This window comes from Protopterus annectens, chromosome 1.part0 (assembly GCF_019279795.1).
Source record: "Protopterus annectens isolate FY-2018-M chromosome 1.part0, PAN1.0, whole genome shotgun sequence".
NCBI lineage: Eukaryota > Metazoa > Chordata > Ceratodontiformes > Protopteridae > Protopterus > Protopterus annectens.
Genome location: NC_056725.1, coordinates 664,819,629 through 664,836,800, shown reverse-complemented (window position 1 = coordinate 664,836,800; position 17,172 = coordinate 664,819,629).

Genomic DNA, 17,172 nt, shown 5'->3' with positions numbered 1-17,172 from the left:
ATTTATCCTTTTGGTGAGGAACTTTTGGGGCCTTTCAAGCTGCAGCAGGTGTCTGGTCAGATACATTCCAAACGGGGCATTGTACTCAATCATAGGTCTAATGAGTGATGAGTACAGGGGGACGATGACCTCCCTTGATCTAGATGTGAATCCCTTCATGATCAGGTGGGCGATATAGAAGGTTTTCCTAACTACTTTAGCAACATGAGTGTCAAGCGAAGGCTACTGTCAACTTGGGTCCCCAGATCCCTGATGACTTTTCTGTGCTCAGTGGATTGCCACCTATATGGTAGCTAGGGGTAACCTTGTTTTTCCCGAAGGGTATGCCTATGCATTTATTGGCGTTTAACTTCAGGCCATGGCTCTGGCACCAGTTATCCATTTCTGTGAGGCCCTTCTGGAGGATATCTGTGTCAGATGTGTTTTCGACTATAGCGCCCAGTTTGCAGTCATCTGCAAACTTTGTCAGCCATAACCCTCCTGTGTTTGCTTGTACTTCAGAAAAGTAGATGCCGAACAAGAGTGGACCCAGGACTGAGCCCTGTGGGACACCACTTGTGACAGGCTTTGAGTCTGACATGGCTCCAGCAACTCTGACCCTGTTGGTTCTGTCACTTAGCCAGTTTGCAACCCATCTTGTGATGTATGGGTTTACATTCAAGCTGATGAGTTTTTCGATGATACCTGAGTGGGGTATTGTGTGAAGGCCTTTGCCAGGTCGAGGTAGGCTGTATGGACTGCCTTTCCCTCATCAATGGCCTTGGTGACTGTCTCGAAAAAGTCAACCAAGTTTAAGAGGCAGGATCTGCCTTTGACAAAGCCAAACTGGGTTGGATCCAAAGTCTGCAAGTTCCCTATGTCTTTATTTATGAGTTCCATTATGATCCTCTCCATGGCTTTGCAGATAAGGCTTGTCAAGCTAATGGGGCGGTAATTTCCAGGGTCTGTGGAGGCACCGCCCTTATGAAGTGGGACCACAGTCGCCGTGCGCCACTCCTTGGGTACGTATCCTGAGGTGAGGCTAAGATTAAACAGCTGTCCTAACTGTGGGTTTAATTCCTCGTTGAGTTCATGAAGCACACAGCCGGGGACACCATCCGGTCCCATGGATGCTGTGTTTTTTGCCTTAGTGAGGGCAGTTCTCGCCTGCGCGTTGGAGATGTTTGGGGGGCTACAATCCTCTGGAATAGATATCTCTCCTTTTGGGGGGGGGGAGAAGTTTGCACTGAACCTGTCAGCCAGTATGTTAGCAATGTGTGTAGGTTCAGTAATTTTCACATCATTTTGAACTAATTCTGAGCATATCTGGGAGTTTCCACCTAGGTTTCTAACATAGCTAAAGAAGGCCTTATGATTGTCTTTAGAGTCTTTGGTGATTTTTCTCTCAAAATTTGCCTTGGATGATTTTATGAGAGCTCTTAGTTTTTTACTTATAATGATCAAAGGTGTCTTACCTTTCAAGGATTTTGCTCTATCTTGTAGTAGCTTCCTCCTTTTGTTGTAGAGCTTGTTTATGGCTGGGGTCCACCAGACTGGACGCTTGCCTTTGGTACAGAGAGTCTTAGTTTTGTTTGGGATTGCCTGATCCATGCAGTCCTGTAGGTGCTGGTAGAAGGCATTTGTAAGTGAGTCAGCGGTTTGAGTAATGTTTACCACTGGCTCAGGGGCCTTAAAGGAGACCACACTAGTTTTTAGAAGTGTGAAATCGGCTTTTGAGAAGTTTTTCACTGTGGTCTTTTTTGTTTCAGGTGGGGGCGGGATGAGGACCTCCAGCGAGATTAGTTTATGATCTGATCTCACCAGTGAGGGGTATACTTCCGGTGTTGAACATTTTGATCCCATGTTCGTGATGATGAGATCAAGTATGTTTTCTCCTCTTGTGGGGATGGTGACTAGTTGTTCCATGGCATTTGAGTTTATGAACTCCAGGAATCTTTGGGTTAGAGTGTTCGGGCTTGAGTAGTGTTCCCAGTCTATATTAGGGTAGTTGAAGTCACCTAGTATGATGGTGTTTGGAGATACATTTATCCTCCAATGTTTTCAGGAAGGCCATGTGAGGTTCCTGAGTTTGAGAGGGTGGCCTGTAACATGCTACAAATTGCAGAGCAGTCCTGCCTATGGTTAATTGCACCTGGATGGTCTCCGATGCATCGTGCGTTGCCACCAACCTTGAGGTGTGGGTGTCCTTTATGAATATGGACACCCCTCCTTTCTTGGTGTTGTCCGGATTTTGGGGCCGGAACGCATGATATGAGGTGAAACCTGTTAGTGCTGGGGTGCTCTCAGGAGCCTTGAACCAGGTTTCTGTCACAGCACAGACATCGATGTTCTCCATATTGAGAAGGGCCTCGAGTGCGTGCATCTTGAGAGTGAGACTTCTGGCATTGAGCAGCATTACCCTTAGTTTTTTCCTTTTTGGTGTTCTAGGGTGGTAGGTTTAGAATTTGAGCCTTGCCTAAAAAGGCACTATGGGGGTGGCAAGAGCCTTTGCCAATATCCGGAAGCCCAGGGTGACAGGTGCAAGCCGTCCCTTGCGAAGCAGCGTGGCTTGTCCAGCATGTCATCCCAGGCAGACAGACATTGGATCCCCTTTGAATGACACCAGAATTTAAGCCAATTATTAAAGCTGATCATCTTATCACTGTATTGTGGCATCATTCTAGGTGAAGGTAGGATACTGCTCAAGGTCAGGGTCATACCTGCCTGGGCTACATAATCAGAGAGCTCCTCGATGTCCCTTTTCATGTAGTCCAAGGAGGTACGTCTCAGGTCGTTGACACCAGCGTGGACAATGACTGAGTCATACTTGTATCTGCTGTTGAGAGACCTGAGTGCTTGCGTTATGTGGCGGATTCTAGCGCCCGACAGGCAGCTTACTGTGACCTTCTCCTTACTCAGTCTGGTGAGTGGGACGTCAGTGTGTCTGACTATGGAATCACCAATGACAAGTGTGTCTGGCATTTTGTTTGGCCTTAAGGGCTGTGACTGTTTGACACTCTGACTGTGTGGTCTATGTGTTGCATGTGTTGGGTCGTGAGGTGGTAGTTGTTTGGGTGTCTGCTTTGGTGGCCTCTGCTGTTTTGGTAAATTTTTGATCAGAGCCTCCGAGTATGTCTTTGTGTGAGTATGTGTATGATTTGAAGTTGTGATGGTATCATGTGTGACTGGGTATGTATTGTGTGTGTATCCAGTATACTATTTACAACAGTACAGTCTGATATAAATGTATATTTCTTTTCTGTCCAGCATGACACACTGTTGATACATTTTTAACACAAACAACTTTTAAAATACATTTTCAACACAAGCATCCGTACAAATCACTTGGATATACAAATGATATATAATGCATTACAAAATTTCAGCAAGCTGTGCTGGCATATGTTACATATACACTGTCCTACTTCTGCTGGCATAGCTGGCAACACCTCACATCATCACAAGACTACCCCTAGAAGCTTGGCACCCTAAGCAGCTGCCTAGTTGGCCTATGCAAATCAAAAGGAGAGATACAAGAAAACTTGAATCTAGATTGACAGATAACAATATCAAAAACTTTACAATATAATTGACATGACTTGTTTTCTGCAAGTAATTTAACCTTTACTGCGAAGTACTAATGAAATGTTTTCTGTCCTCAGGCTCTTGATTTGGGAAGATAGTTGGTGCCATTACCTATCTAACTTCTAAAGCAAATATTCTTAAAAAACTGTTATTTCTATTAACTTTAGAGAGAAGGATATCAGCTTACCTTAGGTTTATTGGTTGAGTATACCATTCTGAAAGGATGTGATGGAGGAAACAGTGTGGGCTTTAAAACTTCAAAAGCATTAGTTTCTAAGTAAAAGCTAAGTTCCTGCTACAATGGAGGTCTTTTAGAATCATTAGGGGGTCATAGTAACATTGAGTTTAGTATGAATATGGCTGATTCATGATGTTTCAGCATTGTGTGGAAACCTACTGATAGTCCACTACAGTCCTAAGACATTTGATGTTGTTTGTGGAGGAAATATCACTTTTGCTTTCTTGACTGTTAGGGGGGTTAATAGTTCTTCTTACAGTGATTGTTACTAAACAATATAGAGATTGCTTTTATGTATATATATATATATATATATATATATATATATATATATATATATATAAGAGAGAGATAGATATATAAATATCGATATAGATATTTATATCTATGTGTGTAAATGTAACAAAAGGCTTTTACATTGTGCTCGGCCCTTTCAATTCAGCAACTGCCCTACTACTGCTTTTAGCCATTGCAGAGGCCACAGCATGGACATCAGTCTCTTTTGCAAAGCTGCAAATTAATGCGGCACTCAGGGGGAGTGACTAATGCTAATTAGCCCTATACTTTCTTCCGGAAATGTCTGTGAGCTTCTGATTTACTAGACTGAGTAGAAATTTACTGTAAGAGGAAAACGTGATTGCTGTAAAATCACAATTGCTATCTAGTCACAACTATGGTAGTACCACCAGTGCAGCCAAGTTCAGTGAAGATGTGGGTATCAGGGGGTGCTAGTATGTCTATTTGTGGGGATCTGTGTGTGTGTGTGTGTGTGTGTGTGTGTGTGTGTGTGTGTGTGTGTGTGTGTGTGTGTGTGTGTGTGTGTGTGTGTGTGTGTGTGTGTGTGCCTAGGCGGTCATACTAAGGAGAGTTAGGTAACGAATCAAGAGTCTGGATGTGTGTTTGTGTGTGTTGGATTGTGCATGCAAGTGTATGGCTGAGTGTTTCAGAGGGTACAACAGTGTGAGGGGGTTATTTGCTACCTAGAGGATGCATCTGGATGACTCTTTGGGAGCGTGTATGCATGTATGCATGGCTGTATGAATGAACGTGTGTGTGAAAGGATGCAAGTGCCTTTGCTAACATGATGCATGCTAGGGAGAAAACCAGCATATGAGGCCTGACAGCTTTAATGCATGAGTCAGATACATGGTAAACAGACAATAATGCTGTATTTCTCATGGTGGCCATACCTGTCTATGAATGACATTTTCTCAGTGGCTTACTAATTGACCAACCTGCACTGTACAGTTAGTGCAAGCAGTTAGCACTTCTATGAATCCTAGGGTTGAATGTCTGGGACTATTAATGTGTTTTTTCATACTAATAATTTCTGTAGACTCATTGGCATAGCCAGATATGTGTGTTTTGTACTCAAACTCATGATATTCCCACCCACCTACACACCTACCCTTTTAAAATTTACACAGCTGTCAAAATGCCACCTCTGTACACTCCAAGAAGAGACATACATTCCTCAACTATTGCCACTTACAGCCATAAAATACTATTTTTCGAGGTGCATCCCAGTCAGATTAGCATGTTTTGTGTATGTAGTGCATGGACCTAGACAGTTGTAAACATTCTGTATTCTTTAAATGTTAACCATCTGAGGATGTCCAGGAAAAAATTTACTCATTTGAGTACACTGAGTATGCCTGTCTTCACCATTGCACAGAGAGCACATGATAAAGCATAACCCATCTACATATTTCCTACTTTTAATTCACTAAAAAAATATACATGTGCTGGGACTCAAACTACTCACTATGATTGCATCATTTTAAACAGCAAAGACAGTGAACAGGACACAACGCCCTTATCCCCTTATCCCCTAGGTATACAGTATACAGTACAAGAGTACTCCCTTGCTCTTGATAAGGAAGGAATGCAGATATCGATTGCTCTCAGCAGATTCACATTTCCTCTTCCATTCTAACTGGCATCCAGTTGTAATATAACTGGCTTATTAAAAATTAAAGTATTTTAATACTGGTCCATCTGTCAGTAATTTCTTGGATATTTTGCTTAGCACTTTTCTAAAGAACTATCTTAGAGGCATGGTTATCTTAAAGATACTAGGTACAAACTTTGGAAGGCAGTATAATACTGACTTGTCATCAGGTTTTAGTATTTGCACTGTTGCTCTAACTTTTTCGGTATCAGACTTCAGTGCAGCTAACAATAGAGTATAAACCATGCTTTACAATTTAACCATTCTTGTCACCCAGTTATTCTTATTTAACTGGAATATTAATCTATTTAGCCACTGCACCATTCCCTACTTATGTTCTTTTTACATTTGACTCCACTCTAATAAATCATCTATCATGTCTACAAATGCCTTCCAAGATTACAGTTGCATGTGTATCAGCACTAATATATGTGGAACTGAAATAACAAAAGTGTATGGAACTCACATCTCCGAATGGTGTAGTAAATGTAATTTGAAGCTTTTGTAATTTAAATTTTGTCTGCCAGAATCTCTGGTTGACTTGTAGTACCGAAAATAATTTAACATTTGACATGTTTGAGACCATTTCCTCAGCTACATACAGTGAGTAATGCCCTCTTTTAATCACTTTATTCCAATCCTGTGGTGCAATATATATATATATATATATATATATATATATAGATATATAGATATATATATATATATATATATATATATATATATATAGATATATATATATATATATATGTATATATATATATATATATATACACACACATCACACATCCATCTATATATATATGTATGTATATGTATACACACATATATATGTAAATCTTGTCTTGCTTGCAGTACTTTTTACCCATTCTGTTAACCTCTTAACTCTAATTATTTTAACACAATGCAATGCAGTAGCAATACTAGGCTCAAGGAAAAAAAAGCTCATTAGCCTGTCCCAGTACCATATTTTCTTTATTTTTTTATTTATTACATTTTGTTGACCGAGAATGTCCAACTAGGCCATAGGCCCATTTTCAGCGGAGGCCCAGGGAGAAAAGCTCCACAGAAAATACAATACAAGTCAATTTTAGATTTGCAGATTATAAAAAAATTAGAATGCAATTTTACAAATCAAAAACAAACATCACAAAAATAGCATGCATTTTTACAATATCAAAAACATCATATACCAAGAAGAAACATTACACAAGAATTGTGTTTTTACTGGTGTAGATCCCGGGGGAATATCTACCTTGATGAACAAACACAACAGGATCATGGGAACTAAAAATCTGCTAATAGAGCATCTCTATAGTGAATAAACAAGTAGCTGACGTAAAGCATTATTTACAAGTTGAGAGAGCTAATGGCTAAGGTGGTAGAGGGAGTAGAACTAAGTTACAAAAGAAGCGGGAGGAGAGCATGTTCTGAGAGTAGCTAACAAGAGAGGAAAGTGGGTTTAAGCAGGTGAGTGGCAGGAGCATAGCCAATGATTGCTAAGATGGTGTTTTAGTGATGTTTTGAATTGATCATGTGAGGGTATGTTCCTTATGGTTTCTGGGAGGGAGTTCCAGAGTTTGGCTATGTTGTGGGAATAGAGGGAGTTGCCATGTTGGTTGTGGGAGTTGGACACCTTAAGTAAGAGTTTGTTGGAGGATCTCAGACTTCGATGGTTGGAGTGTGGTTGAACTAAGGAGGATAGATAAGGCAGGGCAGTTATTGGGATTGTAAAATATTTTGTGGGTTAAGGCTAGATGATTGAGAGACAGAAGATTAGGTAGCTCTAGCCAGTTTAATGCTGAAAGTGATGAGCAGTGATGGGATGTGAGTGGGAGGTTGGTAGCAAATGTAGAGATTTTATGGTAACATGATTCCAGTTTATTGAGGTCTGATTTCTGGAGGTTGGTGAAAACAATGGAACCATAGAGAAGAGTACTTAGGAGGTGTGTGCGTGCAGTGACAAGCCTGGCATAGGGTGTTAGGAGTGGCTTGGCTCTATACAGGCTACCTAATTTGAGACTTTTTTGATGATTTGGGCAATATGTATGTCAAATTTGAGGTATTAATCTATGGTAATACCTAAGAGTTTTGTGTGGTTAGTGGGGCTAATTTTGGTACCATTAGCAGAGGTGATGGATAAAGGGGATTTGTGAAGTTTTGGAATTGTTATTCCTAAATACTATAACTCTGGTTTTGTTGGGATTTAAAATGAGTCGGTGTTGTGAGAAGTAGGATTTGATGTCCTGAAAAGCAGATTGCATTCTAATTTGGAGATCTAGGGTGGAGGGAGGATAACAGATAAGGGTAGAGTCATCAGCGTACTGAACTATGGAGGCATGCTGGGTTCCTGTGCAGAGGTTATTGGTGAATAAGATAAAGAGGAGTGGACCACGAATGGAACCTTGGGGGACTCCCACAGTGGTGGGGAGGAGAGGGGAGAGTGAGGAGTCTCATACTGTGGCCTGTTGATGGTTAGAAAGATAACTGTGGAACCAGGTTAATGCAGGTGAGCTAAGGCCATAGGTGGATAGTTTGTTAAGAAGGAGCTGGTGGGAGACAGTTTCGAAGGCTTTAGACATGTCCAGAAATATAGATGTGACCTGTTGTCCTTTGTTGAATTGTTGGTGGATGGAGTCAGTAAAGACAAGGAGAGCTGTACTAGTACTGTGCTTTGGCCGGAAACCATGCTGAGAATTGAAAAGTAGGTTGTTGAGAAGGAAGTAGTTTAAGAGTTGGTTGTGGATGCATTTCTCTAGGATTTTTGCAAGGGGGAAGAGGATTGCTATGGGACAGAAGTTTGTTATTTCTTTGGATGGGTCACCTTTATGGAGTGGAATAATATGAGATATTTTCCAGATGCGAGGGACATACTGTTCATTGATAGAGCAGTTGATGAGTATTGAGATGGGATAAGCAATTACAGGCGCTGCCAGTTTCAGGAATTCATTAGGGAGTTTGTCAGCAGCTGTGCGGCTTGGTTTGAGTTTGGATAAGAGAGTTTTTATGTAGTTAGTTTATGTAGTTGAGAAGAAGAGGGGATTGTGACTGACTATAGTGGTGCTAGGGATGGTAAGTGGCTGAGCTGGTGGTTGTCCAGAAGGGAAGTTACTGCACTGATGAATTGGGTGTTAAACTGGGTAGCTATGGGGACAGTGTTATTAGAGGAGGTTGGGGGGGTGAGGTTTGACCTGGGTTTAAGAGTTGGTTGATACAATGCCAGAAATATTTTGGGTTGTTTTGTTTATAATGAATGTCTAATATTATCTTGAAGATAGAAAAAGCATCCTTAGATCTTATGCAAAATGTTGGTGAATTTGACGTACTTACTATTATCTCCAAGAACCAAAATACTGATTATACTTAGCAATAAGCTGAACTGAGAGTTGTTCTCTCTTTTCCTTAATTCCAGACGTTACCATAACAATGTTTTTAGCAGCTTTATAACTAAGCACCCAATCCCCTATAATATGCTTGTAAAAAACAGACTAAAGGTCTATCAGTTCCATCCTTTTCTCATAAGATCTATTTGCCATGAACTCAGTTACCTCAGTAAACCTAAGTCTGACATGCTCTAGTCTATGCAGTCAAGATTTCTTATGTGAAATCAATAGGCTTTGACCAAATTCTTACTTTGATCTTAAAACAGAGGTATACACTGTTTTATTTATTTATTTTTTATTTTTTTACATTTGTTGACTGGGAAAGTCCGTTAGGATATATGTCCATTTTCAGAGGAGGCCCGGAGAGAAAAGCTCCAAGAGATTATAGAATCATAACAGAGTGATTACACACAGAACAAAACACGTTTTAAAATTTACATTAGTAACTCTAACAGTAACTAATTTAACAGTAGATTCATAGGAAGTAAGAAACAAAGGCTACAGTGAGTAGGTAAAATGGGCAGCAGAGGTGGTACTGGAAACAGTGAATACTGTTAGTCTGGATTCAAGCAAGGACATAGCCATTGAGAAGTTAGGAGGATTCTTCGGTGATTTCTAAACAGTGGTGTAGATGAAATGGATTTTAGTTCAGTTGGAAACTTGTTCCATATATTACCAATAGAGTTAGTGAACAAGCACTCCCCAGACTTATTGTTGGATTTTAAGGTAGATACTAATACTCTATTGACAGATTGTAGGGTGGTTAGGTTTTTGTAAGGGCTAACAAGGTTACAGAGTATGGGAGTATTTGAGGGATGATGCAGAATATTGAGTGATGGTAATTTGTTGTAATAGAATCTGATTTTGTAATTCTAGCCAACCTAATAATTTAAGATTCTGGCAGTGATGGGTTCTAAATGAAGAACCAGTAGCAAATTTAGCTATGTTATTGTAGGATGTTACTAATTTATGGATATTGCTTTTGGAGAGGTTTGTATAAATTGGAGAGGCATAGAGAAGGGTTGAGAATAGGTGAGTTTGGGTGATAGTGGACCTAGTTGAGGCTGTGAGAAAGGGTTTGAGTATATAAAGGGAACCAAGTTTTCTATTAACTGATTTAACAGTTAGGTTAATATGTGTTTCAAAGGTAAGATTATGATCAATTGTAACCCTTAGAAGTTTGGTGGTCATATCAGGAGCTATTGTAGTACCATTATTGGATGTGACTGTAAAGTTAATAGAGGAGGACTTAAGGGTGGGAGTAAAGTATAATAGTTTTTTTTTTTTTGCGGGGTTAAGGAGGAGGCAGCATTGATGAAACCATTTCCAACTAAGTTAAATACTGTTTGGGTCTTAACTTGGAGCTCTGCAGGTGAGGAAGCACTACATATTAATGTTGAGTCATCGGTGTATTGTATACAGGTGGCTTGTGGAATGGATGTTTTTAGATCATTAATAAAAATGGTAAATAGGAGAGGTCCCAGAATGGAGCCCTGTGGGACACCGAGAGAGATAACGAGCTGAGGGGATAGTTTATTATTCCAAAGGACTGCTTGCTGTCGATTCTCTAAATAGGACTTAAACCACTTGACAGCTTGGGTGTCAAATGAGACAGACTTAAGTGTTTCTAACAGTAGTTGATGATTAACCATGTCAAATGCCTTTGGGAGGTCAATAAAGGGGGCTGAGGACAGTATGTTATTGTTACGTTTTTTATTAATGGAGTCAGTAAAGGAGAAGAGTGCTGTTGTCATACTATGGAATGGCCTAAAGCCATGTTGGCAGTCCACTAGTAGGTGGTTTTGGAGGAGGTAATCAAGTACTTGGCTGTGAATGCATCTCTCCATAATTTTTGCAAGTGGGGAAAGTAGGGCTATAGGGCGGACGTTTGAGAGTTCATTTGAGTTACAACCCTTATGGAGAGGTATAATGTGAGAGACTTTCCAAAGATATGGAATGGAGCATTCAGTGATGGTTCTGTTAATTAATAAAGAAATAGGGTAGGTAAGAACTCCAGCTGCCATTTGCAGGTATTCAGCTGAAACGAGGTCAGCTGATGGGGGTACAAGGTTTAAGTTTGAAGAGTAAGGTACGCATGAGTGATGTTGGCACTGGTTGGAAGTGTAGTGTGTGTGTCAGGTTTGTTGGGAGGGGTGACTCATTTGTGATAACTGATGGTATGGGAGGTAGTGTATTAGCTAAAGAGGTAACTGTTTCAGAGAAAAATTTGTTAAAAATATCAGCAATCTGGGTGGGAGAGCTTTGAGACAAGTTGGAAGGAACAGGTGTTTTGGACTGTCCAGGGTGGAGCAATTTATTTAATCCTGACCAGAATTTTTGTGGGTTTTGATGTTGGGTCTGTTCGAACTTAAGGTAACAGTTTCTTTTATCCAAAAATATGGATTTTTTGTAGCATTTCTAAGCTGTTTAAAATTTAGGTGATCATCAAGGCTTTAGTATTTCTCCATTTGGACCAGGATTTATTTCTCAGTCTCGTTTTTTGTCTAGTCTCCTTAGTAAGCCAATGAGCAGGTTTGTTTCTAATTCTAATAGTACAAGAGGGAGCATGGTGTTCCAGAATTTGTAAGAATTTGTTATTGAAGTATGAGACTGCTTCATCAAGAGGTAAGGTCTTTAGGCGTGACCAATTGCACGCTTAAAGTTCAGCCTGAAAATTAAGTAGATTCAGATTTTTCTTGTTAATTGTGGTTCTAAGGTTAATATGGCTGGGAATTGAGGTCTTTTGTCTGGATATAAAGGTCAGGGAATGGTCACTAACATTGTCAGGGAGTAAGCCTGTTTTGTATAGTTGGGTACTACTGTTAACTAGTATCCAGTCTAGGGTGGTTTGTTTGTTACTAGGTTTGTGGGTTCTGGTAGGGGAGGAGATGGTTTGCTGAAAGCCATAAAGATTGATGTGCATAGTTGGGTTTACAGATGAACAGCAATTCCAGTCAATATTGAAATCCCCTAAGAGTATGGTTTCTTGAGGGAAAGATGAGGAGAGCCAACTAAGGATATTTTCCAGAGTATTTATGTTGTTTCCTGGGGGGATGTAAGAGCAAATGATGTATATGGATTTATTAGCATTGACTTGGAGCTTGGATATTAAGATCTCAGCATTGCTAGGTGATCTAGTGAGATGACCTGTAAGTCAGATTTGAACAATATTGCCACCCCACCACCCTTTTTATTTGGACGGTCTAGTCTCAAGATGTTGTAGCCTGGTGGGAGAATATCATTATCCTTGGTAGATGGTTTGAGTCAGGTTTCTGTTAAACATAGGATATTGGAGTATAAATCTAGTAGGGCATGCAGCTCAGTGACTTTGTTATTTATGCTGCATATATTAAGGTGCACAATGAGAAGAGAGTTTGTGGTTTTATTAGGTATATGTGAGGTGGAGAGGTAGTAAGATTGGGAATTATAAGTCGGAGAGCTGGGCCCAGGGTTTGGATGAATATGACCATGTAGTAATAGGTGGCACTGGGGATTCTGTGATAGTTTCCCAAGTTTAAATGGGGTGGGGTCAGTTTTTCTGGTTTGGAAATGTTTAATGTGAGTTAGTCTATGGAATTGTGCTTGCAGGTAGGATGATGAGCATGTAATGTTGATATAGGTTTGTGAGGCTAGAGAAGAAGAATGGATTGTTTGTTTTAAGGGGCTATAATATATAGAGAGGCTTTGGTATTCATAGCAAGAAAGGGTGAAGGATACAAGGAAAGTGCTAATGATTGTGCACATGAGGAGTAGGTTAAAATATCTATGTAAGACAGTTTGAGTCATGGTTGCTGGTGTAGGGTATGTAGAGAGATGAAGAATAGCAATTTAGGGGAAGACTAAATGAGGGTGTATCTAATCAAAGAGTGGGATAAGAAAAATGGGTGGGTGTGAGTAAATTGGTAATGAGATAAGTATGTAACAAGATCCAGAGAGCAATTGGTTGATATGGGGAGGGGGTGTGGCTAAGGAAGTATAAGGTTAGGAGCAGTAGGGGTGTGTGGGATTAGGGGGTAGGGTAGGGGAGTGGAGTGAGATCGCAGGGCGAACAGAGCTGGAAGAGCAAATAAGGTAGGATCAGCAGAAAAAAAAGTATCACCTGTCTTGGAGGTTATAGCTAACTAGAGTAAAAATGACAGTGTGCTATCTTATTTAAAGTATCTTGTATAAGTTACATGTGCTAGTTACTAAGGTAATGGTGGAATTGCCTAAGAGTTTAGCAGGGGGAAAATATTTATAAATGTACAAAGGTTTACGACCTTTAGAATTTGCAGGTTAGAAACTGATTTGGTAGAATACTGCCCATAGTGGATTGTGGGGAGATAACTAGTAGAGATAAGTAAAAGGGTTTTCCCAGTCAAACAGAATTGGGCTTAGGGAAAAAGACTTCAGGAGCAGGAGAGTGGCTAGGATTCTGCAGTAGGCTGCTGATTCTCAGTCGGAGGAGTTCACAGGCACTCTAGGTGTTAGGATAAAAATAGATATTGACTACATACATAAACATTTACTTTAACCTAAAGCTTTTTGAGAAGCCTGGCAAGCAGTCAACTTCAAGGGTGTCTTCAGGTTAGCAGGTGGTTTTCCTTTTAGATTTTGTGGCAGGGAGGGAGCATCAGGAACACTTTACTGTAAGAGAGGAAAAGAGAACAACAGGTTAGAAGACTTTAGTTATGGAGAGTGAGGGGAAAAAGAGGAGGACAGTTGTTGTGAAGACCTTTAGGAAGTAGAAATACAAGTTACTGTGAGGGTGTAGAGAATGGGAGATAAGTGGAGAGAGGGGAAAAACTAAGGGGTGTGAAATTAGCAGAAAGGGAATAATGAATAGTAGATAGAGGTAGTAAGATTTTGCAGAAATAGAAGGTCAAGTACACAAAATGAGGGTTGGCAGTGAAACTCAGATACAGTAGTCAATAATACTCTACACACGGCTGGCAGTACAAGCATATATCTAAGCCATAAACATTCTAATATGTTGGAACATTGATATCTTGCTCAAAACACTTTACAGCAAGGATAGACAGTAAAACATATAATGGTCATTAATACACTACAGCAAGGTTAGACCGTAGAACATATAATGGTCATTAACACTCTACAATCTGATTATTTTTCCATGTCCAGCTTCAAGTCAAAAGGGAGGGCTAGGAATATCAAGGGTTTTATAGTTTCTATGCTCCTGATTCTGTTGAATGTTCTTAGACATCCAGTCAAGCAAACCATCCAAACACCTAAATCCTTATAAATATTTACTTATTCAGTTATCTGTCCATAGGTTGAATAGTCAAACTTCTATTTGGACTTGAAATGTCATTGTTTTTGTTTTGCTGACATTTATTGTTATATTGTTTTTATGAAACCGTGCCACTAAACTAGCCAAATATTGCTGCAGAATTATCTGGTCATTTGCACTTGTCACCAGTTTACCAAATTTTAAATCATCTGTGCATAGACAAACATAGACATTTTAAATAGCTCAAAGCATGATTTAGCCACACCCCTGACAACACTATTCGATCTCAGCAACTGGAACACCCACAGAAATAACTTACTAAAATGATAAAAGGCCTAAACAGCATGCCCTACATGGACTGAATGAAAGCCCTGTCAGTATACTCATTATCCTACAGACTACTAAGAGGTGACCTGTATGGCATACTCTAACCCATTACTGATGGATTTACTGCACATCAGCAAGTCACGTGGCATCAGAAATACTCAGGTTAAGGATCCAAACCTCTTCTGCAACATCAACAGTACAGTTTGGAGGGACAGATGTGTCTCGCAAATGATACTGCTGCTGTGGAACAGACTCCCCACCCACATAAAAATAGTACATACCTTTCCATATTCAAATACAACTCAGATCTATGGATGGGAAACAGAAAATTTACCCATGACTGCCCCCTGTACTACTACTGGACAGTGACAACTCCTAAATGTTTATCCTATACATGGGCCCCCTCAAATTATCTAAGGAATGATCCTGGTTATTCTCATTAGGGGCAATTATATATTCATCTACCATGGAATGGGAAAGGCAAATCTATAACCAAATGGGATAGGCTATTTCAAGCACAAAATGTGAAACTGGCTAGGCTTAAAATGGCTTTCAAAGGCAACTAACCTAGTACTTACCTATGAGTCTATAAAACTCTGAAAGAACTATCATGGGTCTGATAAACAATGACAGAGAATACCTACAGACACTGGACCCTATCCAGTTTGGTTTTGTAAAAGGCGGATCGTGCCTACTTAACCTGGTGGACTTCTTCATGATGGTGACAAAAGGTATAGACAAGGGTGAAACAGTGCACACTGCCTACCTTGACCTGGCAAAAGCATTCAACACAACACTTCACTTGGTCAGTGTAGATAAACTTACAAAATAAGTCATAAACCCATATATAACTTGATGGATAGCCAAATGGCTCATAGATCATGCACAAAAAGTTAGGACAGGGAAATCTGCCTCCACAAAGAAGCCATTCCTCAGTGGAGTCCCACAGGGATTGGGGCTTGGTTCTGTCCTTTTTAGCATCCTACAAACTCCTCATTATGAGTCCAAAAGCCACAATTTAGTGCTAGGAAGGTTATAGTTGTATTATGTTAACTTTAAAAACTATGCAGTATGTCTTTAAAAGTGCAGGCTGTATGATGGTGTAAGGAAATATTCTCACAAACAGGCAGTTATGTATTAGTCAGAAATTAACTCTTAATCACCAATTAGTATCTAACATTTTGAGGTCACCTGTGGATGGACGAATGTAAGGTGATTGTATTAGCCAGATTTTACTGACCAAAATTAATTTAAGAGATAGAAAACATCTGTACTTCATGGCCTGAGTGCCAGAAAGCTGTAGTCCATCCTTATTATAACAGTCTCTTAATCCAAATTACTATCATACAAGTGTTATTTGAATGTATTGCTGCGGACATTGTGGGGTCATTGGTAAAATGTAGCAGTGGGTACCTGAACATAGTAGTAATGCTAGACTAAATTTCTACAAGTAGTGCTATTTCATAAAGCTTATGCCAAGGCTATTGCAAGAGAATTAATACTGTTATTCTCCAGAGTGATTATCCATAAACAGATGCTGCATCAATTAAATTAGTGCTTTAAAGTCAACCAGTTGAAGAAATCATTCTATTAATTGTAGGCTGATAGTTTAGTAACAAAGTTCAGTAAAATACCAAAGTTCATACTAAGGAAAGTTGATGAGACACATGGTAAAAGCTAAGACCAGTTGTTGCTCTATGTAATGATAGCAGTCTGAAAAATGTCATCTGGATTTATCCCACTGGAACATCTGTATAGCAGACATTCCAAATAACTGCTAGATTTTGCTAAGGAAACTTTGGAAGAAGTAAATACACCATTTATTTATTTATTTGTTTATGTTTACCAGGGTTGAACCAATTTCATGCACCACTCAGGTGAATACAATTACAATGGTAAGAAGAAAACATTATAGGTGAACAACTGGACCGTGTAAGAAAGTACAAATTTGCAATATAGAATTAGTAAAAAATAAGTGTTTAGAAATGCAAGTAAAAACCCCCATCCAAAACACCCAATATACAGAAGAGGGAAAAAAGCAGGGGAAAGGAATATGCGATCTTATGGGTGGTTTACAGGAACGTTCAACTGGAGGGAGGTAATAATGCAGGCAACAAAGTTTGGTGAGATTTAGGTCTTAAAAGGTTTAGTTGAGGTGCCACGGTTGAGGGTATCTGCATTGAGCTTGTGTTTATGGAGGTGTTTGTTTTTTCAGCTGGGGTCCAAATTAAGAGCAGGAAGGGGGGTATTTTAGGGCATTTCAAATTTAGTTACAATACTGCAAAATTCATGGTCTGCACAGTGTAGTTTAGTTTTTGGGCTTGCAGGGTAGGAGTTGAATGAAAGAGATTTCTGAGGATGTTTTAGTGATCAGTTTATGTATGAGAAGTGAGGAAGTTTCAGGGGGCAAGGACTGTGCAGAATAATGAGGTCACTGATAAAATGTGGCAATGTGTATTGGTGTATATACTAATATTCC